General features: G+C 38.3%; 3 pseudogenes across 1 annotated transcript in view; 1 reads left to right on the plus strand and 2 right to left on the minus strand.

The window, feature by feature from the left end:
* Positions 1-6,814: 6,814 nt before the first annotated feature.
* Positions 6,815-8,350, minus strand: LOC144376228 (serine/threonine-protein kinase pim-1 pseudogene; annotated as a pseudogene).
* Positions 8,351-9,280: 930 nt separating this feature from the next.
* The window catches only part of LOC144364696 (tRNA (32-2'-O)-methyltransferase regulator THADA-like), a 52,356-nt pseudogene continuing 38,502 nt past the window's right edge, over positions 9,281-23,134 (plus strand). The window contains exons 1-9 of the transcript XR_013435642.1: positions 9,281-9,356; positions 9,641-9,736; positions 10,349-10,479; positions 14,558-14,707; positions 14,821-14,853; positions 15,093-15,141; positions 18,227-18,414; positions 20,424-20,530; positions 22,565-22,720. The product of XR_013435642.1 is annotated as a tRNA (32-2'-O)-methyltransferase regulator THADA-like (transcript). The remainder of the gene's footprint in view (positions 9,357-9,640; positions 9,737-10,348; positions 10,480-14,557; positions 14,708-14,820; positions 14,854-15,092; positions 15,142-18,226; positions 18,415-20,423; positions 20,531-22,564; positions 22,721-23,134) is intronic.
* LOC110598077 (ATP synthase F(0) complex subunit C2, mitochondrial pseudogene) lies at positions 21,130-21,355 on the minus strand (annotated as a pseudogene).

Here is a 23,134-nt window from a genome sequence, read left to right on the forward strand (position 1 = left end):
TGAAACGGGAGAGTTTATTACACTTTCTGTATGGAAAACAACATTTCAAGAGAACCTTATTTTTGTTCAGTTGTATTGCTTCTGAAGTTTTGGCTAGTATGGAGATCTTAATGAACAGGCAACAAATATATATGCAATTAAAGCCTTTTGTGGTCCTAAAAGGCTAGATTTTAATTATTCAAATGTCCTCATAAGTGCAAAAAAATTCAAAGTTATATCTGAAGACTGGGGATGTAGCTAGTGGCAAAGTTCTTGCCTACCATGTGGAAATCCCTGGGCTCAATCCCACGACTACAAAAATAAAATAAGATAAAATGAAATAAAATTATATATGAAAATGTGTCATTCAAAAATTTTAAAATTTCTGTTTTCTAATTGAAAGGAAAATACTATTTTAACAGATGCATATTTATAATGGTAAACTATATTGAACAAGATATGGCTATATGATTACTTTCCTTGATTTTATCTAGTCCATTTTAACTGTGTCATTTAAGTGTTTTCACTTACACTTTCATATACTAAAGATTACTAGTCCTTTAAAGTTCCCTTGAAATATTTTTACAAACAAAATAGTTATTTTTTAAAAAAGCTTGTGGTTCACATTTATGCTATTGTGTTCTGCAAAATCTCAAGCAGAGAATTTAAAAGTTTCAACTTGGTGATACCACCAGGTGCCGATAGAAACAAAAGGTTTATTTTTCTCCAAATGTGTTAATATTTTAACCTTTAAAACAAACTTTTTTTTGACCCTTCTTCCCTAGGAGTTACCATCCATTTATTTGTCCTTTTGTATACTACAAGTACTGGGAGTTGCCTCTACAGTCGTCCCTAAGTATCCATGGAGAATTGGTTCTAGGCTCCTCCTCTGCTAAGAAGATACCCAAATCTGAGAATGCTCAAGTTCCTTATATAAAATAGCACAGTATTTACATATAACCTCAGCATATCCTTGTGTACAGTTTGAATCATCTTTAGATTACTTATAATACCCAATACAACATAAATGATATGTAAATAGTTGCTATATTGTACTGTGAGGGACAAGGAAAAAAGTCTGTGTGTACATATTGACACATTTTTTTCCCCCTGAATGTTCTCAATCCATAGTTTGCCAGTCTGCAGATGTGGAATCTGTAGTTAGAGGGTCAACTGTAAATGATTTTGCTAATTCCTCTCCCCCTAGTCTCTTTTAAACTCATTCAAACCTGTTCCAAGTGAACATCTGCCCATACCACTCTGTGGATGCCAACTTCATCTTTCCAGCTGCTCAAGCCAGGAATCTTGGAATGATCTTTGACTCTTCTTCATTTTATCCTTCATAAAATTCCAAATTACATCCAGAGTCTGTTCATTTCTCACAGTTTCCATTGCTAATACTGTGGTCTGAGCTACCAGTACTTTGCCTGCTTGCTTTACAGGAATAGCTTCATCACTAGTTTTTCTGTATCCATCCACTAAGGTCTCTTCTCAGCAAAGCAGCCCAGTGATTATTTTGAAACGTAAACTAGATCCTATTACTTTCCTGCTCAAAATGGCTCTTCGTTTCACTTAATGGTGAAAATCAAAGTCCTTATAGTAATCTGAAGGCTTTACATAATCAGAACACCCTGTCTCACTTTGTACTACTTATCTCTTGCTCACTTGGCTCTGGCCATCCTAGCTTCCTTGCTGGTCTTCCAACAGGCAAGCTCCTGCCCCAGGAGTTTTACTCTGGCTCTTCCCTCTATATGAAAAGCTTTCTCCTCCCCCAAGTGTCTACATCACTTGTGAGTCTTTATTCAATGTTGCCTACTTGATCACCCTATTAAAAATGGCAACAAATCTCCCCTCCACGCTCATCTTTTGTTCTCCAATTTTTTCCCCATAGCAGTCACTACCTCCTAACATATATGTTTTTTATGTTTGACTCCTAGCCCACCTCCCTTTGTGTGGGTGATAGAGTCACAATTTTTGATCCTTATTTTCAAATGGTTTGTTCAGAACAAAAAAAGGGTTGGAAATCATTAAGAGTTATATAATTATTTTAGTGGGCCTGGAACAACATATTTTAAACACACCCCCTTAAAAATGGTTCAGATGATAAATTTTGTTATGTGTATTTTATCATAATTAAACATAAATGTAAATAGAGAAAAGTTAAGAGCTCTTGTAGAGTAACAAATATTTCAAGAAATTTTGTTTGTTATATGTGTGAGTACTTAAATATTCTTGTTTTTAAACAACAAGATACTCCATACTATCAGTCCTCATCAATAAAACATTTTAAACAATTACTATAAAGTTGTTCACCTACTGATGAGTTGATATGAATAAAATAGTCCACAGCAGCATTATTAGAGTGCAATCTAGAAATAATACAAATGTCCAGAGATACTAAAATGGATACTTAAAAGAAGTGTAGCACATTAAACAATGGAATATTATGCAACAGTGTTAGGATGGCCTTAGGCCTGAGCCTAAGCAACTCCATTTTAAAAACTCCAGTTTGAAACCTGCAGTTTCACCAGGCACACCCACAGAGCCCTCCAGTATGGCCACAAACAAGTTACTGCACCTCACCCTGATAAACACAGTGAAGCCCCTTGCACTTGATAAGAGAAAAAGGCAAGAAGATCAGGGTGGAGACCACCAGACCAAATGTTTCTGACCCCAGGGTAAATGATATCACTGAGAAATCCAGTGGTAGCTGATAAGAACTGAAAGGGGGGTCACCCCCCCAAATTTAGTATAAATAATAGAGGAACTGAACAGGGATGCAGCCATTAGAAACAAGGATACACTCGAGCTGGAGAGCCTGATGAAGACCTGACATCCCATCACTTATCACCGTTCCTGCGTGACCCTCATCACTCTCAAACTTACCTTCTTGTCTGGACGTTGGTGAAAGCTGCAACTTCTCCCTACCACCTTCTTCTCAACCCATAGTCCACTCCAAGCCAGGAAAAGCCTGCCTTGGTTCCAGACCTGATCATCTCGGTCTGAGTGAGTGTGCATCTATTGGACACAAAGCCTAAGGCTTAAGACTTCTGAACTTAGCATGCAGAGGGAATGTCTGTCATTAGCCTATCATGATTAAGTGTGTTTTGCAGTGCGTAGAATTGTTTGCTGTGAATTCTTTGATTGTGTCTATTGCAGTGCCTAGCATTAAAGATTGTACTTTTCTTGATTAAGAACCTATAGAGTGAAAGTGTATTGAGTAATTTGAGAGGCTAAAACATTGAAAGGGGCAGAAGCATGTGGATATTCTTTATTTCTCCCCTCCACTGCATATGTTGCAATTTTTCCCCCTCACAACACTGAGGGAAAGAACTACAGTCACCTTTTTATGTGCGTGAATCCCAAAAAACTATGCTGAAGATTGAATTGCTAGAGAATACATATAAAATTTAATAAAGCTCAAAATCATACACGTGCACCAAAGCTACAAAGATAAACAAGGCAAGGTGACTTAAAATTCAGATAAATTGTTTAAAAGTGCAATGTCTTCAAACTGAATGAAGGCTTAGGTTCCTGTAATGTATTTCCGCATAACCCTAATTAATGCCCCTCGAGATCGCATAGCATCTTTTTCCTGAGCTTTTGGCCTGTCCTGCCTCCAAGAGTAGTGTTTGGTACTCAGTGATTTTGTTTAAAGTACTGAATCCTGTGACAATTTCCCTTAGGGACCATTTTCAAGGCTAGAGTCTGACAACGCTCCAATAGTAGAGCAAATTAACTAGTTGCTGAAAAAATAAATGAACTTTGGCATACTTCTCATTTTAGGCCAAATTCTTCTTATGGCTTCCGTTCAGTTTCTGTCCCAATCACTACCCCTATAGAGTCGCTGGGCATCTCGTTTCCACAGCCCAAAGTGGTTTTGCCCTGGTATCTGCGCTGGAGAAAGGGTGTGGGAAAGGGTATAAAGTCGGGGTTGAGACCCAGGAGTGTGGAGGCCACAGTCCAGGTCGCCCAAAAGGGGATGGAGTGGACACGGAGCCCGCCAATGCGGCTAGCCCGGTCACTGCACAGACAGTACAGTCGCTGTCTAACCAAATTCTCCTGCCACCACCTCCCCGCGGTGACGTCACAGGTTTCCGAGCTCTTGATTGGAGGGGCTGCATTTGGTCCACTCTCGCGATGATTACTCCTCCAGGTCCCGGCCTTGCCCTTCTCCGCCCTGGCCCGGTAGTCGGCTGTAGACCACGTTGCGTGCCGCTGACAAGACGTACACTGGACCAGTTTCCGGGGCTTGTCCCGACGGCTACGACTTGGCTCAGTCTCTTACGAAGTTTGGCTCCGAGGCGTCCTGTTGCCAGACCCGCGGTAGTGCGGGAATCTCCACCGCTCCACCTGGCCAGTTTTCTAGGGCTGCCTGGAGAGTCAGTCACATCAGTTCCCATCTTATGGATCGCCAGAATTTGGCGGCTGTGAAACTCATTTCCGGTCGCTTGGGTCTCCATGGAGACAGCCCTTTAACCATTTTTTCACCTGTCATTCCCCAGACTCCACGTGGTTCGGAAATCGCCCAGAGAATGTTGGTGGGAGGCATCGAGAAAGGTGTATATGGGAGAGAAGCAGCGATCAAAAGGGAGGCAGTAAGTGGGACCCTTGAGTACAATGTGCTGAGCACCTTTTGGCCACTTACATAATTAAGGTGAACCGGGGATTTTCCATTTTGGGTAGGTCCAGTTCATCAGGATACACGTTTAGGCATCTCTTGAGCATGCATAATCCCTGAGCCTATTTTTCTATAGTCCTGAGGGCTCCAGCATCTTCATCTGGGAATTGTCTCCCCAAGTACCTTAAGATCTTTCTCACTTTGCGTTGCTGATTGTTTATTTCCCTAATTCTAATTATAGCACTTTTCAAATTCCTCACTTTTCAATGCTTCTCTAGCTGCATCCATTTTTATAACACTTTTTGATTAAGTGGTTCCTCACCTGCCATTACGATACTGATACTTTACTTCCCAAATGGACAATAGTTTCTTTAGTGGCAGGACTAGCTGTCACTTTGTTATCGAATGCGCTATAGATACCAGGTAGTCTACCATTCTGCCATTAAATGTGTATACCCCTTCTAGAACATCTCTGCAAATGCTTGTTAATTCACCAGATATTTATTGAGTACCTTCTATGTGCCAGGTACTCTTTTTAGGAATTGATAAGTCCCAAACTGAACAAAATAGATTAAAGTTGCTCCCTTCAAGAAGTTTACCACTAGGGGAGACAGACAATATAGAAGCGAACAAGATAATGAATTTTAGTTCGATAATAAGTGCTGTGAAGAAAATAAAGTCATAGCAATGTTAAGTATGGTGTCATTTTAGATAAAACAGTCACAGAAAGCTTCCCTTAGGATGTGGTTATTCAAGCAGAAACCTGAGTGATAACAAGAAGTTGCGAAGATGTGGAATGAATATTAATAGGCAGACTGGGAAATGCACAGCTTCTTAGGTGTGAAAAAGAACATCAGGAAGTGCAAAGACTCTTGAGGTGGTGAAGAGTCGGTTGATGTGAAATGAATAGCAGAGAAAACCAGGGCCTGATTATTTAGGGCTTTCATAGCCAGAGCCTCTCAAGTTTGGATTTTATCCTAAGTGTAATTGGAAGCCCTTAAAAAGGTTTAAGAAAAACAGCAATTAGATTTGATTAGTATTTTTAAAAGAATGGACTCTTTTTGGAGGCAAGGATAAAGAGGAGACTAGAAGAGGCCATGTTAGGAGTTCAGGAAACTTGTGTTCAGTTTCTGTTTGGGTATTCCCATGCTGGGAAATTCTGCTTGAAAGGTTGAAAGGTAGCCCATTCCTTAGTTGGAACATGGAGTTCTTCCTGTGGAATCTGTCTTCCTGAAATCCACTATTTCTTCCTTGGATGCTCCATCATTTGTGGTGGTTCCTTCAAGTACGTTACCATCCCTGTGCATACATGTCACCTCACCTGGTTGGATGACTAAGGAATCAGCACTCTCTTGATCTGGCCAATTTTTAATGTGGCTTTTAGCAGTCAGATTGTGCTGTTGACTCATGTATTGCACTATTTCAAGTCAGATTTCACCTCTCTCTGGCTCCCCATCCTGAATTTCTGTGGTGTGTGTTTTTTTTGTTTCTTATTTAAATGCAGCATTTTACTTTTATTTCTATTTTATCTTAGTAAATTCCATGTTGTTCATCATTGCAGTTTATTCATCTGATTCTATCACTCAACATGTCCTCCCATTTTTTTGTCTTTTACAGAGGCACTGTGTTACATCTTCCGGTGTTTGTTTGTTTCTTTTTTTTTTTTTAAGGCAGGAATTTTTTAAAAATTAGATCAACTACAATCCTTTTGTATACTACCATGCCAACTGTACACACATTTACAGCTTTTCTGTTGATTTGCATTGTTTGTGCATTTTGTGTGTGTGAGGTCTTGGCTTTGAAACAGTTAAGTAAAAACCAAAAAGGAAGACCAGTTCACTGGGAGTTTTACTAAAGGAGGCAGAAAAAGGGCAGGTGGCTCGGCAATTGGCCCTGTAGCCTCTTCCATGGCACCTTTCATATGGAGGAGGAGGAGGGAGGGGGGAGGAAAACAGGGAACCAAACCCAGGCAGATTTTTGGAGAAGCAGCAGGTAAAAGAGGCAAGTTCAAGTATTTCTCCCAGCACAGCCGGAGTCCCCACAGAAGGCACTCAGAAGAGTCGGAAGAGGTGACAGGGACTTAAAATGGTGCTAGTCCTATCCCATCCCAACCTGTTTTCCCCCTACCCGACCCATCGTGGCATTCAGCAGAACTCAGTGATGAAGGGAACAGTTTCATGGCAGGGTTCTCCCACCCCCACCCCCCACCCCGGGATTTTGTGGAGTCCAGCAGTGCTGGACACCCATGAGAAGGAGAGAGTGTCTATGGGAGGAGTTGAGGCCTAGGACACCTGGAGTGGAGTCTCTTCCACCCTATTGGGAAGGCAGCCTCCAGGGGCCTGGGGTCTGGAATGAGTTGTAAATGTTGTTCCTGTATCAAGCACTGTCCTGCTTGGCGATAAGTGTCACCGGTAATCGGGAAGCTGAAGACAGAAGCTTCCCCTCCTAGAGCATCTGATAGGGAGGGGAGGACCTGCCAGAAAGGCTGCTATTTGCTAGGCCCTGGTGACAGGCTGTGGAGATGGATCTCAGCAGTCTCTTGGGGGCAGGAGGACATCTTGCATCCAAGGATGATTCTGGATGTCTTCGAAGGATGGCCGATCTGATGGTCTCAGAGCCAAGCACCATCTAATTAGATGCTGACACTCTGAAGAGACCCTCTGTCTGAAAAAAACTTGGCCCCTGATGATCTCTTCATCATGCTCAAAAGGAATATCTCCACACACCATATCATACAGCAGGATCCCCAGGGACCAGACAGCTGCAGATCTGCCATGGTAGCGAAGGTAGCGGATCCACTCTGGAGGACTATACACTCGGGTCCCATCGAAATCTGTATACACGGTGTCCTTGAGCAGCGCCTCCGACCCGAAGTCGATGAGCTTGAGCTCGCCGCGATTGAGGTCGATGAGGATGTTCTCATCCTTGATGTCGCGGTGAAGCACCCCGCAGTTGTGGCAGTGCCGCACGGCCTCCAGCACCTGCCAGAAGAAGCTGCGGGCCAGCTCCTCTTGTAGGGCCCCCCTTTCCGTGATAAAGTCGAAGAGGTCTTGCACCGGCTCGGGCCTCTCCAGGATCAGGACGAAACTGTTGGGCCTCTCGAACCAGTCCAGGAGCCTAATGACGCCGGAGAAGCCCGAGCTCACCTTCTTCAGCAGGACCACTTCCATGGGCACGCGGGTGCCATTGGGCAGCTCTCCCCAGTCGGAAATCCGGTCCTTCTCCACGTATTTGATGGCCACCGGCACGTTGTCGGCGACACGGATGCCTGAGTAGACGGAGCCGAAGCCGCCGCTGCCCAGTAGCGGGCCCACCTGGTATTGCGACTCCAGAGGCTCCTTCTCTTTGCCCGGCGCCAGCTTGGTGGTGTGCAGGTCGTTGCAGGACGCGGCGCGCAGGTGGGCGAGCGAGTTGATTTTGGACAAGAGCATCCCAACCTCCAGGGTGTCGGCGCAGGGAACGTGCCCGGAGAACCTGCAGCAGGCGCTGGGGCTGGGGCTATGCGGGTGGCTGGAGCTGTTGCTGCGGCTGGCGTTGCGGCTGTGGCTGCGGCTGGTGGCTGTGGCTGCGGCTGGCGCGGAAGGCCGAGGGCGAGTCGGAGGACAACTGGGGGCGCTGCCGGGGCTGGCAGAGGGAGGGCGAGTCGGCAGGGTCAGGCAGCGTTGACGACGACGGGGTGAGAGGCTCCTAGGGTTTCTGCGGGACAGAAAGCTCGTGGCAGCTGCTGCTGCTGCTGCTGATCCCGCTGCCACTGCCGCCGACTCCTCTCCAGCCTCCTCCGCCTCCGCGGCCGCTGCAGCAGACGCCCGGCTCGCCCCGCCCGGCTCGCCCCGCCGCCCCCGGTGTTTGTTTCATAAACAATGCTAAAACTGCTAACTGTATCATGAAAAGAGGCTTATGGCATTTTCCTAGTGACTTTTTCCCGATGGCATGAGATTATTAGTATATAGTCTTTGAGTACGGTTCTTTTTTTTATTTTGTTTTATTTATTTATTGTTTGTTTGTTTATTTATTTTCATGTGGTGCCGAGGAACCTAGTGCCTCATGCATGTGAGGCAAGCGCTCGACCACAGAGCTACAACCTAAGCCCTTGAATAGGGTTCTGTAGCTCATTATGAATCCTTTGATCTGTTAGCTAAAACCAAACTCACAACGATAGTATGTAAAAATTTTCTTTATAAAATAGTTTGCAGAAAACAAGATATAGCTGTACCTTGTGGCTAGTTTGGCCCAATTAATTGTTTTGGAAAAACTGTTGGTTTCTTTAGTTTTTACTATAATGAAAGTTGGTGTATTTTAAAATACAGAAACTGGCTTATAATGGGTAATAGTAACTTTAGAAAATAATAAACTCTTATTGAGCTTAAAAAAATCTTAGGTTTCAAAGAAGAAACCCGTAAATCAGTTTTTCTCTGCTTGGGCATTTTGCTCCCCAGGGGACAGCTGCCAATATTGGGAATCTTCTTGGTTATCACAACTTGTTGAGAGGATGGTACTCCTGGCATCTACTGGGTAGAGGCTAAAGAAACTCTAAACATCCTGCAGTGTAGGGGACAGCATTCCTCAATGAAGAATTATCCCACCCAAAATGTCAGTAGTGTTGAGATTGAGAAGCCCTCCTGTGAACAAGGCCTTAACACTCCTTTTTTCTTACAGTAACTGCTGTTAATTCTATTTAAAATGGGTGTAAAGAAGAAGAGAGAAATGCACGTTGCTGCATTGATAGTTCGTCATCAGGACCTTGAAATTTTGAGATGTAGGTGATTTCAAAGTTCATTTACTAAATACATTTTTTTCAACCAGTTTGCAAGTAGAGTGTTTTAATCCTTGCGACCCCATAGCACATAATTTTCAAATTCTATTTAATTTTTTCATGTTTCTTATATCCAGTTTTAGATGTAAAAATGGTTTTCTTGAATTTTGACTTCATACTAAGGTCTACTTGCTTTTTTGGTTTTAAAGATTTATAGAATTCATAACAAAGGGAAACTCATTTACATATTGTTAAATCATTGACTTTTCTTTGCATTTGTTATGTAGGTTTTGCTGATGGGGAAGAGAAAAATCTAGCTTCTTTGCTGTTACATTGTGTGCAACTCACAGATGGAGTTGTCACAAATCCATTATATTAAACAGGTAAGGCCGAATTATTACTCATGAGTGTATCCTGAAGGTTATGTTATTATAGATTTTTAAAATTAACTGACAGCTTTTGGCTTAAATTATTCAATGTCAACTTATTGAATAATATAATAATTAGAGCTATATAGATAGGATAGGAAATTACTTACCTTTTTAGTAATATTAAAAAAATTTCTGTAGATTTGAATCCTCAAAATTTTTCAGCAGGCACATTTAAAAGTTAAAATATAAAGATTATCCTCATTAGTATTTCAATTACTATTTGAGTTTACCACTTGAGCTTACATAATATTTCTTTGGAAAGAAATTAAATAGATTACTGATACTACCACAATTTTAAGAATGCTGCAAATTTTCTCTACCTTAAGCCTTTAATAGGTCTGTAAGTCTTAAAGAGGTAGGTCTGGAGTAGGAAAAAGGATTTAGGAGCATATATTGAAAAGGTTAATAAATACTAAAAATAGATATTTTAAATCAGTACAATATGGAAAACATTCCACAGTACAATCAGTATAATTGAGATTTAAAAGAGTATTTGTAACCAACCATATTACTTTGTTATAGTTGATATTAGAAAAAATGACTTTGAATTTTTTTGGATTATAGATTGTGTCTCTCCTGGAGAAGTTAGATAAAAATGGCCTGTGTGATCCCACTGTTCAAAGTTGTTTGGATATTTTAGCAGGCATTTATTTTTCTTTGAATCTGAAGAATCCCTTGAAGAAAGTATTGGCAAGGTAAGGAAAAAAAAAGGAAGGGAAGTTGGGTATTATAAAAAGTAACCAGGGCTGGGGTTGTAGCTCAGTGGTAGAGCCCTTGCCTAGCATCTGTGAAGCCCTGGATTTGAGCCTCAGCACCACTTAAAAATAAATAAATAAAGGTAGTTGTGTCCAAATACAATTAAAAAGTATTAAAAAAAAAGTAACCAAAGTTCCTTTCCTGTTCTAATAAAACAAATATATCACTAAAAATTTCATTCATACAATCTCTCTTTCTTCTCTCTCTCTTGTTCTATCTCAGTTTCTTTTTAGGTCACAGACCTTAACGAACAGACTGCCACTTTGGTCTGGGTGATAGTTCACTGACTCTTGGTTCAGCCCACATCTTGCTACTTTTTTCTCTATTTGTCTCAGCTGTTTCAATGTGGATAATCCAGCAAGACAGAACAATATGCTTGATTTAAAAATGTCAAGCAGTATAGAAATACACAAAAAACTAGGCTTATATTTCACCATTTCTGTCCTATCTCCTTTTCCTTAGTAAAGGGTTATCACTTAACATTTTGGTATCCATCTTTCTAGACTTTTTCTTTATATTTAGCACATGTGTGTTGTATTTTAGTTTTTATTTTTTATATAAGTGAGGTTATATTCTACATAATGCTCTAGAGTTTGTATTTTAACTAAACAGCATCTTAGAGATATTTCCATCTCAGTATAGTCCTTTTTATTTTTTAATAATGGGAATTGAGCCCAGGTGTGCTATATTGCTGAGCTACATCCTCATTTCCTCTCCCTGCCTTTTTTTTTTTTTCAAATTTTGAGATAGGGTCTCACTTATTTGCCCAGACTGCCATTGAACTGCTTTATTTAGTTTCCTGAGTTGCTGGGATTACATGTTGTGCTGCTGTGCCCAGCTAGGTTAGTTTTTTTTTTTTTTAACTGTGGTAAAAAGCATATAACTTAAAATTTACTTTCTTAACCATTTCTAAGTGTACAGTTCAGTATTGTGAAGTGAATCCATGCTACTGCTCACCAAATCTCCAGAACCTTTTCATCTTGTAACACTGAAACTTTGTGCTCATTAAGCAACTCCCGGTTTCTTCCCCAGCTTCTGGCAACCACCATTCTACTGAATGTTCTTAGGAATTTGGTTACTTTACGTACTTCATGTAAATGGAACATTTGTATTTTTCTTTTTGTGACTGACTTATCTCACTAAACATAATATCCTCAAGATTCATCCATGTTATAGCATATAATAGAATTTCCTTCCTTATGGATTAAATATATTTGTTTATATGTATATGCCTCATTTTGTTCATTCATCCATTGATGGACGTTTGGCTGCTTCTACCTTTTGGTGATTGTTTAATGTATCTATGGACATAAATACTCAAATATCCCTTTGAAATCTTGCTTTTTGTTCTTTTGGATATATACTCAGAAATGGGCTTGCTGGATCATATGGTAATTATTTATAGTTTTTGAGGAGCTGTCCTCTTGTTTCCTATAATGCAACATTTTACATTCCCGCCAACAGTCTTTATTCTAAGAGCTACAGATATATTCCATATTATGAATATATTAGAAATGTATTTCCTGATTTATTTAATCACTTTTCCATTGATGGATATTTGGTTCATTTTCAGCTTTCCTTATTTCAACAATTTTGCAATAGTATTTTTTTTGGTGGGTGGGCACCAGGGGTTGAACCCAGGGATGCTTAACCACTGAGCCACATCACCAGCCTTTTTTTTGTATTTCATTTAGAAATGTGGTCTCAGTTGCTTAGGGCCTTGCTCAGTTGCTGAGGCTGGCTTTGAACTCACGATCCTCCTGCCTCAGCCTACCAAGTCTCTGGGATTACAGGCTTGTGCCACTGTGCCTGGCTAATATTTTTAATCTTGTTCATAATCATGTATGTGTATACATGAGAGAATTCCTAGAAATTGAATTTTTAAGACCAAAAGTTATTCATGTTGAAATTTTTATAGCTATTATTAAATTGTACTCCCTAAAAGTTATGCCAGTTTGTACTTCCATCAACAGTGAATGAGTGCCTCTTTCTTCATAGCTCTCTAGCACTGGTTAATATCATTCTTTAAATCTTTAAAATCTAAGGGTGATAAATACTCTCTTGTATAATTTGTATTTCTCAGATGCTCATGTAGTCGAACATTTTTTAATGTGTGAAGTTTGTCTTTTTAATCATTATATAACTTTATATATCTTCTCATAATTTTTTTTCATTTGTAAGAACTATGAGTAGATTATATGCCATATATATTTCTTTTTCTTGTTTTAAGTTTTCTTCATGTTATCTTTTAATGAAAATTAAAGAAATATTTTGTTATCAACATTATTAATACTTTTCTTTGTATAGATTCCTGAGCTTCATGCCTTACTTATATATTTTCTCTAAGATGATGATGATGATGATGATAATGAAGAATCATCCTAGGCAAGCACTCTCTACTGACCTGTATTCCCAGCCTTCTAATACAAGATTACTAGAGAATTATTTACTTGTCTTATAATTATTATTATTTTTTTGTTCATATAAAAGTCACTAATCACCAAACTCTTGAATAGTCTTGTCTTTCCTCACATATTATGGATGCTACATTGTAGTGTTATATATGCTTACATAAACAAGAGTTTTATTGATTTTAGACTTGGACATGTTCATTGATGTACCACATCATAGTCTTATTTATTGTAGTTCTATAATGTGGTTTAATTATGTAATTTTATGTTACCTCTCTACTGAATTTCTTTTTCAGAATATTCCAATTTTTGAATTTTTTTCTTCCAGAAAAGGTATTCAATCAATAAAAAAAGCCTATTGGTTTTGATTTAGATTTTTTAAAAAATATAGTTGTTGATAGACCTTTATTTTATTTATTTATATGTGGTGCTGAGAATTGAACTCAGTGCCTTACACATGCCAGGTGAGCGCACTACCGCTAAGCCCCAGCCCTAGCCCCTTGATTTAGATTAATTGAGGTAAAATTGACATAAGTTTAATTTATCCATTCAGTAAAGTTTTATTGACTACCTACTATGTTTTAAACAACGTTCTAGGAATTGGAGATATAATCAATCAAATAATCTTGAATGGGGTTGTATTACAAGGGGAAGATAGAAAATAGACAAAATAAACAACATATAGGATATTAGATGACATGGGAGCTAAGGGATGGGGGAAAGAACATCAAAGGTGGGGTAGTAATTTCAGTGTAAAATACAGTGGCCATTTCACATAACTTTGCTCTATGTGATATGGTGATTTTTGATTATTGGGTATTTGAGAGAAGAATGTTCTGGGTGGAAGAAATAATAAGAGTAAAGACTGTTAGGTTGTCAGAGGCCAGGGTTATCAGAAGGCCATGTAACTAGAGCTAAGTGAACAAGGAGGTGAGGTTGGAGAGCTAATAGTGGATGGTGCAGATTGTATAAGGTCATTGAAAACTGTGTTTGTATGCATGTGTTTTGAAGTTGTTGAAGGCTTTTAGGCAGGTCAGCTCTGCATATGTGTGGGTTTTTCATTCAGCCAACCATAGATCAAAATATTCAAAAAATTGCTGTGTGCTACACATGTATAGACATTTTCCTTATTACCATTCCTAAACAATACAGAATACTATTTACATAGCATATACATTATATTGGGTATTTAAGTAATCTAGAGATGATGTAAGTATATGGGAGGATGTACACAGATTGTATGTAAATACTATGCCATTTTATATAAGAGACTTGAGCATCCTCACATTTGGTATTTGTGTAGGATCTTGGAACCAAATCCCTGTGGATACTGAGGAAGGACTGTCACATGGCATTTTAGAATTGTCACTCTGGCTTTTCTGTTGAGAATGGTATAGGAGATGTGAGAGAAGCAATATGGAGCCAGGGAAACCAGAAGAGAAATGATAGACCAGGGAATTCGAGTGATGATGATATGAAGTTGTAATTTTCTGGCTATACTTTTGAGAGTTTAGTTCAGTATTTCTACATTTGGATGATTATCCTCCTTCCCCACATATTGGCAGTACGAAGTTGTCAGATTTTTAATATTTGATTCTTTTTCTAGCTCACTAAATGGCCTACCTAAATTTTTTCTAACTGAGGCTTGTACACAGTTTTACTTCTCATCTTCAAGAAGAATTGAATACTACTGATCTATACTCATATAGGAAAGTAATTGACAATATATATTTCTGTATGGAGAATTTTAATTTGGGTAAGCCAGCACTTTTCTAATACTTTTTCTGGATAATAACCTGTCATGTCATTATTTTTAAATGATGTTAAGTTTAGTGAAATTCCTTACTAATATTAATTTTCCCCCCATAGGTAAAGCAAGTATTAATAATCTTCTTAAAAATGGTAAGTGCTATTATTTTATTTTGTTCTTAGGGTATTTTGTTGCTTATGTATCATTTTGGAACTGGTGCTTTTAAGTTTTTTGGCAATAGGAAAAGTATAAAAAGTATATCATGCTCTTTTTAAAATCTTTGCTTCTCTATTATGATATTTTAGAAAACTGATTTAAAATATGTTCTTGTACTAAAGTTAAAGTTCCCAATTTTAAGTTCTGTATTGTCATTATATTCTTTTTGTTTCAGTACTTCATTTCCTGCAGAAGAGTTTAATTGAAATCCTAGAAGAAAATAGGCAAGTGCTATGTATTTCATGCTTGTGGTGTGTATGCGTGCATGCTTATAGTTGTACATTTTCTCTGTACAAAGAAAATTTTCAAAAGTTCTCAGAATGTGACCTTCTCCCTTAATGTTATACCTGATTATTTAAATTTATTCTATAGAGATTTGATATTTAATTTTTTTAATTTTATTTATTTTGTTTAAGAAGAGAGAGAGAGAGAGAGAGAGAGAGAGAGAGAGAATTTTTAATATTTATTTTTTAGTTTTTGGTGGACACAACATCTTTGTTTGTATGTGGTGCTGAGGATCGAACCTGGGCCTCATGCATGACAGGCGAGTGCACTACCGCTTGAGACACATCCCCAGCCCATTGATATTTAATTTTAAAAGTCAAATTATTATTAGAATAAATGTGAAAAAGAAGAGCCCTTCTCCTACCTTTGATCCTTTTTCATAATTTACTGTTCTTATTTCATGGGGCAAAGTTTCCTATGTTATTTCTCTGATGATATTAATGATGGTTGTTTTTTGTTTGTTTGCTTCAAGTATTCTTATATTTACATGCTTTTATTTTTTGTAAGTTGCTTTTTTTCTGTTTGCTGGGTTTGGTCACTATATTTCCTGCTAGAAATTTTCCTGTCAGAAGTCTAGTGATCTTTTGGGTATTCATATTTAAAAATAGGGCACTGAAAATTGATTTGCATCTTTATGCATATGAATGGGGTTGATTGCAAGTTTTATTCTAGGCTGGTCTAGCTGGGCTGTATTTTGATGGAACCCTTTATGTCACTATCGTTAGGTGTTTTTTTGATCTAGTGGTAGATTCACTATAAAAGAATTATCAGATCACTGTCTTAATATTCTGGTTGATGAATGAGGGCAGAAAGTTGAGGTCTTGGCTGTAGGCATCTATTGTGCATGCATTTACACAATTTTCCTGTCTGCAATATAACATTGTGTGTGCTGTTTTTTTTTTCCCAGACACTTAAAAGTTTATATTCTCTAAAGGTAAACCAGTTGTCTGTTGGCAAGGGAATGTGATGCAGAGTTCTCAAGTAGGCTTGTAGCCAGTCTTCCTGTTTTCAGCTTTGCATTTATCTCCAATTCAAGGAATGCTTAGTGTCCACAATCTCTGAGCCTTTTAGGGTCAGAATCACCATACTTTTAAAGTATGGTGATTGTCTTGTTTGCTGCCCTTATGTATTTATGTCTTTATGTCTTAAAGCCTATGGCTATTGGTTTAGGAAGGTTCTGGAAGGGAACAGAAGTAATACCTGTATGCCATCTTCAACATGATGTCTCTTTCTGCCACACTAGAAGCTCCTTCTTTGTGTCTTTTTAGACTCTTCTTCATCAGCTCTTCTCTTAAATAGGGGTTCAAGTCTTTTTATTATATTTGTTCTGACTGCTTAGAATCATTCTTTTTTTTGGTATTATCTACCATCTATATATTCAGGATTCCCAAATTATCACTCTAAGTTCTCTTCTCTGGGTGGCAGGCTTATTTCTGGACATCTCAAGTTGGATATTTTACAGGTACCTCAGATTCAATGTATCCAAAAGAGAGTTCCCTCTCCACCACCCCTAGTAACTAGTAGCTTCTATTCTACTTTTTTTTGGTTTTTGAATTTACCTGTTTTAGGTACTCATATAAAGAGAATCATATTTGTCTTTTTGTTATAGGCTTATTTTACTTAAAAAATGTTTTTAAGAGTCATCTCTGCAGTAGTATGTATCTGAAATTTATTCCTATTTACAAATAGTCTCTCTATCTATATGCCACATTTTGTTTATTCATCCTATGTTGATGGACATTTGGACTTTCTCCTCCTTTTGGCTATTGCGAATAATGCTGCTCTAAACATTGGTGTTCATGTTTGAGTCTCTGTAGAATAGCTGGATCATACAATAATTCTGTGTTTAATGTTTTGACGAATGGTCAGTTTTTTAAAATTTTAGTTGTAGATGGACACAATACCTTTATTTTATTTATTTATTTTTATGTGATGCTGAGGATCAAACCCAGGGCCTCACACATGCTAGGTGTGTGTTCTACCACTGAGCCACAACCCCAGCCTGCCTTATTATTTAATAGGATTACTCTATGTTCTTCTGTGTTGAAAATAGACTGGGGGATAGGGTATAGCTCAGAGGTAGCGCTGTTGCCTAGCATGAACAAGGCCCTGGGTCAATCCTCAATACTACCAGGAAAAAAGCCTGGGAAGGGCAAGAACAGAAACTGAGAGATTGATTGGAAGCTATTGCAGGAATCTTAGGGGGGAGGAGGAGCAGGTTTAGGCCACGATGGTAACAGTGGAGGCCATCAGATTCTAGATATTTTTTTGAAGGTAGAACCAACAGGATTTTCTGATAGATGGAATGAAGGGAGGAAGGGAAAATGATTGCAGTGTGTTTGTAGATAGAGATTCCAGCAGATGGAGCAGGAGTTAAAGATAAGTTCACATATTTTGAGATAGTCAAGTGAAGATATTGAATAGGAAGTTAGTGAATGAATCTGGAATTAAAGAGATCTAAATCAACGAAAGTTTGGGTATTGTTAGTAGATACCCAAACTTTGGCATAAAAAGAGAGGGAGAGGCTGAGAACATTGTTAAGTGGTAGAGTGCCTATTTAGCAGGCATGAAATCCTGGGTTTAATCCCCAGCACCATCAAAGCAAAACAAACCAAATAAACCCCCAAAAACAATTAGGGAAAAAAAGATAGACTGGTTCTAGTGTTTAAGAAGTGATGTAGGAAATCTAAGATAGCCTAGCATGTTGGAAGCCAGTTCAAAAAAGGTATCAAGGTTGAAAGAGTATTCAAGTTTAAGTTGTGTTATGCATTCTTGATTTTTTTCTTGATTTCTTACCTTTTTCCTAAAATATGAAGTGAGGTTAGTCATTGGCTAAGAAAGAGGTGCCTGTTGAGGTAAGAGTGTTGAAAGTTTACAAAAGTAGAATGTTTGGAAGATAGAGGCTTATCTAGCATAATCTAAAATTAATTTTGGCCCTTTGAGGAGTGTTTATTTTGGAGAGGTATAAAAATGGTAACACGTATTTGAATTTCCTTTTTTAATAATGTCTTTTCTTCTTTGTAGAAAATTTGCTGGAAATCATATTGTTCAAACACAGTTGATGAATGACTTGTTGGTAGGCATTAGAGCTTCAATGATGTTAATATAGAAAGCACAGACTTTCCAGGGGAATCTCTGGAAGGCTTCCAGTTCTCCCATATGGCAAAGTATGTGTGAGTTGCTGAATATTTTCACCAAGTTCTTAAGTGATGGTTAGTTTAACATCACTTAAGTGATGGTTCTAATTGAGTGTCAGTCCATTCTTCCTAAAAATGGTCTGCAATACATTTTACTGAGATGTGGAACTTCTTTTCCACCCTCCTAAAGTGGGAGGAAAAGTCCTGGATTACATGTTTTTAATGACTTTTTCTATCAAATGTACCAATTCAGCAAGGGTTAATGTTGAAGGACTTATATAAGTGTGTGTGTATTGTATACAAAGAAGAAAATCTAACAATCTTAGTGTTGAAAAACTACAGACTTTAAGTAGCAAAAGAAAATTCTTTATAGAAGAAATTTCTAAATTTTGAGTTTATAAAAATGAGAACAACACTTACATTTCTCTTTAGCAGCAAGAGCTATTTTCAGATGGTGACAGTTGTTGTTGATTGTGGGCCTCATCAGTACTCCTTCGTGTATCTTACATGTTACTTCTGTCCATAGGAACTATGCTACTAGGATACCAAATAGATGAGAGGAAATTTCTATTTATTTGTTTTGCTGGGGGATTGAACCTAGGTCCTCATGCATGCTTGGTTAGTGTTCTACCACTGAGCTACATCCGCAGCCTTGTAAATTTCTCTTTATAAAAGTCCTTTAACAGCTGGGACTGGTGGTGCAGGTCTGTAATTCCAGCTGCTCAAGAGGCTGAGTCAGCAGGATTGCAAGTTCAAGGCCAGACTAGGCAACTTAGCAAGACCCTATTTCAAGAAATAACAAAAGGCTAGGGATGTAGCACAGAGGCAGAATGCTCTTGGGTTTAATTCCCATTTTTTAAAAAATGATTTATCTAATAAATTTAAAAAAGAAATGAAGTGATTGAATATCATCAGTTTGAAACTCCCAGTGATTTGATGTAGGCATTATTAAGCATCAACAATTGCTAACATTACAGAAACCAAAAACCAGGCTGTAAGAGGCTATTAAGGAAAGAAGCTATTTTCCAGGATTTTAAAGCTTCATGTTGATATACAGTGTTTAGCAGCAAGTAATGGAAACTGAACTTAAAAAACTTAAGCAAATGTGCCTCCTCTTCCTTCCCTTACAACAAGAAGTTCAGTAGCAAGTGATCCAGAACTGTGCTAGGCACAGTAGGACGCAAATGTTTTCTATCTTCCTTCTCTCGCATGTCGGCTTTCACCCATGTTGTTTGTTGCCTCATTTTTGCTGTGACTGCTGAAGCTCCAGACATCATGTCTGTGTTCAAGGCAGGAAGAAAGAAAGCCCCTACGTCTGTACCTTTAATTAGGAAAAACAAAGATAGCTGAAGAACTTCTGCTTGTATCTTATTAGTCTGAGCCCTCTCATCTGGCTGCATTTAGTTGTAAAAAAAAAAATTGGGGAAGTGAGTATATTGCCTTTGGCTGGACATGTTAGATTTTTTATCAACAATAAAGGACAGAATGAATGTTTAGTAGATAATTTGTAGTGTCTCTCATACTTCTTACCCTGGGTCGAATAATCACCATATTGTTAGAAGTTAATAAAGATAAAATAACAAGAAGATATCCAGTTAAAATTGTTTGGTTGCTTAGGGTACAATACCAGTCATAGTAAAGTTTGTGATTAGCGTGGATATAGATATTTTTGCACAAGCCCTGAAATTTCTTTGAGACAAAGTGTATGCATGTGGGTTGGGATTCAGAGGCATTGGTGGATGGGAGGGGACAGGTGGTACCGCTATGAGGCATGCTGGGAGCCTGTAGGTGGAGAGAAAGAGTGGACGCTCTAGAGAGAAAGGAATCAACATTTATTGAGTATATAAACCCTCTTCATTTATCTTTTTAAACCTTATGAAAATGTGTCAGAGGTTATATTTTCCCATTTTACAGAAGAGAAGGCTGAGTTCCTGGGAGGTTCAATAACTTGTCTAAGACTTACTCATCTAAGAAGTGGTCAAGCTAGAAGCTTTACCCAGGATTGACCCTACAGTGTTTCCTTTTTTGCATGGCACTGGAAATTATGTCATTTAATACATGTTGCCTTTTCTTTTGCCAAATAGATGACCTATTACAGACTATTCAGAGTACATCGGGATTAGCTGTTATTCTTTTTATTAAGACAATGTTTCATCTATCTGAAAAGACTCCTGAATTGGTAAGTGCATCCTCTCCTTTTTAGAATTAATTGTATTCTATTGAGAGAGTGGGACTGTGGCTCAGTGGTGGGGCACTTGCTTCGAATGCACTAGACTCTGTCACCTTTTCAATTCCCAACACTGCCAAAAAGAAAAAAAGAGAAGAATTTGACTTTACTGAGAATTAGAATTTTATTTTTTTGCAGTGCTGGTAATTGAACTCAGGGCCTGTGTATGCTAAGCAAATGCCCTGCTAATGATCTATATTCCTAGCCCCAAAACAAAACTTAGTTTCTTTTTTTTTTTTTTTTTTTTTGGTATTAGTGATTGACCCCAAGGGTGCCTTTGTGCTGAGCTATTGCCCCAGCTCTTTTTTATTTTGAGTCAGGATCTTGCTAAGTTGTGGAAGCTGGCCTTAAATTTGTGATCCTTCTGCCACAGCTTCCCAGGTTTTGAAATTATAGGCATGTGCTACTGCCTTTGGCTTCCCAATATTTTCTTATTTATACAGTATTTATTTGTTTTTCTTCTGTCATACCCTGAGCCAACCACTTTCCCAGGGTGCCTTTGGAGATATAGGAAAAGGAACATATAGGGCAGATAGGAAGAAAGCAAGGTGGAGACTGCTCTTTCACATGGCAAAGAGCATGAGAAAGGCCACTATCTGGCAAAAGAGCCCTATGGTTCCTGAAAGGGCAAAGCCCAGAATGGGGTAGGAGAAAAGCTTTAGAGAAGGGTTTCTCAGATGTCATCGTCTCTGGTCTGTTCAACATCACTGCAGATAGTGGTTGGCTCAGCAGCTAAGAGGTGCTCCTGACCAAGGAGTAGGTGGAGAGGATTTTGGAACAGGCATACATTTTCATGGGGTCAGGAGACATGGCAAGAGAGCTGCTGCCGGTACAGAGAAGACCTTCCTAAACATATTTTTAAGGTGAAAAAAAAATGCCATGTGTGGTGGCACATACCTGTTATCCCAGGGACTTGGGAAGCTGAGATAAGAGGATTGCAAATTTGATGCCAGCCTTTGCAACTTATGAGATCCTCAGCAAATTATCAGACCCTGTCTCAAAATAAACATAAAGGGCTGGGGTTGTGGCTCAGTGGCAGAGCACTTGCCTAGTGTGTGTGAGGCACTGGGTTCGATTCTCAGCACTATATAAAAATAAATAAACAAAATAAAGTCATTGTGTCTATCTACCACAATGATTTTAGGATTGTGGTAGATAGAAAGAGAGCCCACTACATCTGTACCTTTAATTAGGAAAAACAAAGATACATGAAGAACTTTTGCTTGTATCCTATTAGTCTGAGCGCTCTCATCTGGCTGCATTTAGTTGTAAAAAAAAAAAAATTGGGGAAGTGAGTATCTTGCCTTTGGCTGGACATGTTAGATTTGCTATCAACAATAAAGGACAGAATGAATGTTTAGTAGATAATTTGTAGTGACTCTCATACTTCTTACCCTGGGTTGAATAATCACAATATTATTAGAAGTTAAAATTATTTTAAAAAAATAAAGAAAACAAAAACATAAAGAGAACTGGGCATATACCTCAATGTAAAAGTGCCCCTGAGTTAAATCACCTTACCAAATAAAAAATAAATAGAGTGAAATAAAAATTCTTTTGCATAGACTATCTTTCTGATGACTTTTTTGTTTTATAATAAGAGAACTTGAAAAATTCATCTGTACTAAAAAAGTAACAATTCTTATAAGTCTATTTTACAATCATCAACATTTTTGGAATATAACCTTTTAATTTATTTGGTGCTGTTTGTTCAGTTCTATATCTCCTCAGTATCATAAAAAATTCTGTCACTGAGAAAGAAAGTTTGAAGCTGAGCATTGCTATGGAATAAAACTGGAGATTGTTGACTTTTATGTATCTCCAATTCATACAATAAGATAAATTAATAGAAAAGAGCTACAGGATTTTTGCAAGTTACATATGGTTAAATTTAGTTTTATTTTTGTTGATGGCCTTTGCAAATAATTAGACATTTCAAGTGGTTTAGGCTTTCCTTATCTCAATGAAAAATTAACATTTCATTACTTGGTATTTTAGGTACGGATAGATACATTAGGCTTGCTTTGTGAAAATAATCGGAGCACAGAAATTGTTTCCACAGAAGAAATGGAGTGGATTCAATTCTTTATCACATACAGTCTTAACAGCCAGTCTCCAGGAGTGCGGCAGCAGATTTGTTCTCTTTTTAAAAAGGTAGAATTGAGCATTAGAAAGTGGTGAACTTTGCTCTGGATATTGTTTTGAGGAAGAGCCCAGATTTGGGAGAGTGTGGGAATGATCAAGGGATTGAGGTACCTCTTCTTAGTCCTTCTGTGACTTGCTCTGTGATATTGTAAAGCTTACATGTGGTCTTTTAACTAGAGTTAAAAGACCGTTCATTTTGGGGTGGCAAAATTGGAGGGTTTTTTTTTAAGCCTTTTATTTACTTTTATGTGGTGCTGAGGATTGAACTAAATGCCTCACATGTCTAGGCAAGTGCTATACCACTGAGCTACAAACCCAACCCCTTGTCCTCTTTTTTTGATAGAAAAAAATCTAGTGTTTGGGCTCTTGGAATGTAAGGTAGTTTTAAGAAAACTTTGGTAAATGGAGGAAGGAAGCATTTGC

This window comes from Ictidomys tridecemlineatus, chromosome 3, assembly GCF_052094955.1.
Source record: "Ictidomys tridecemlineatus isolate mIctTri1 chromosome 3, mIctTri1.hap1, whole genome shotgun sequence".
Classification (NCBI taxonomy): domain Eukaryota; kingdom Metazoa; phylum Chordata; class Mammalia; order Rodentia; family Sciuridae; genus Ictidomys; species Ictidomys tridecemlineatus.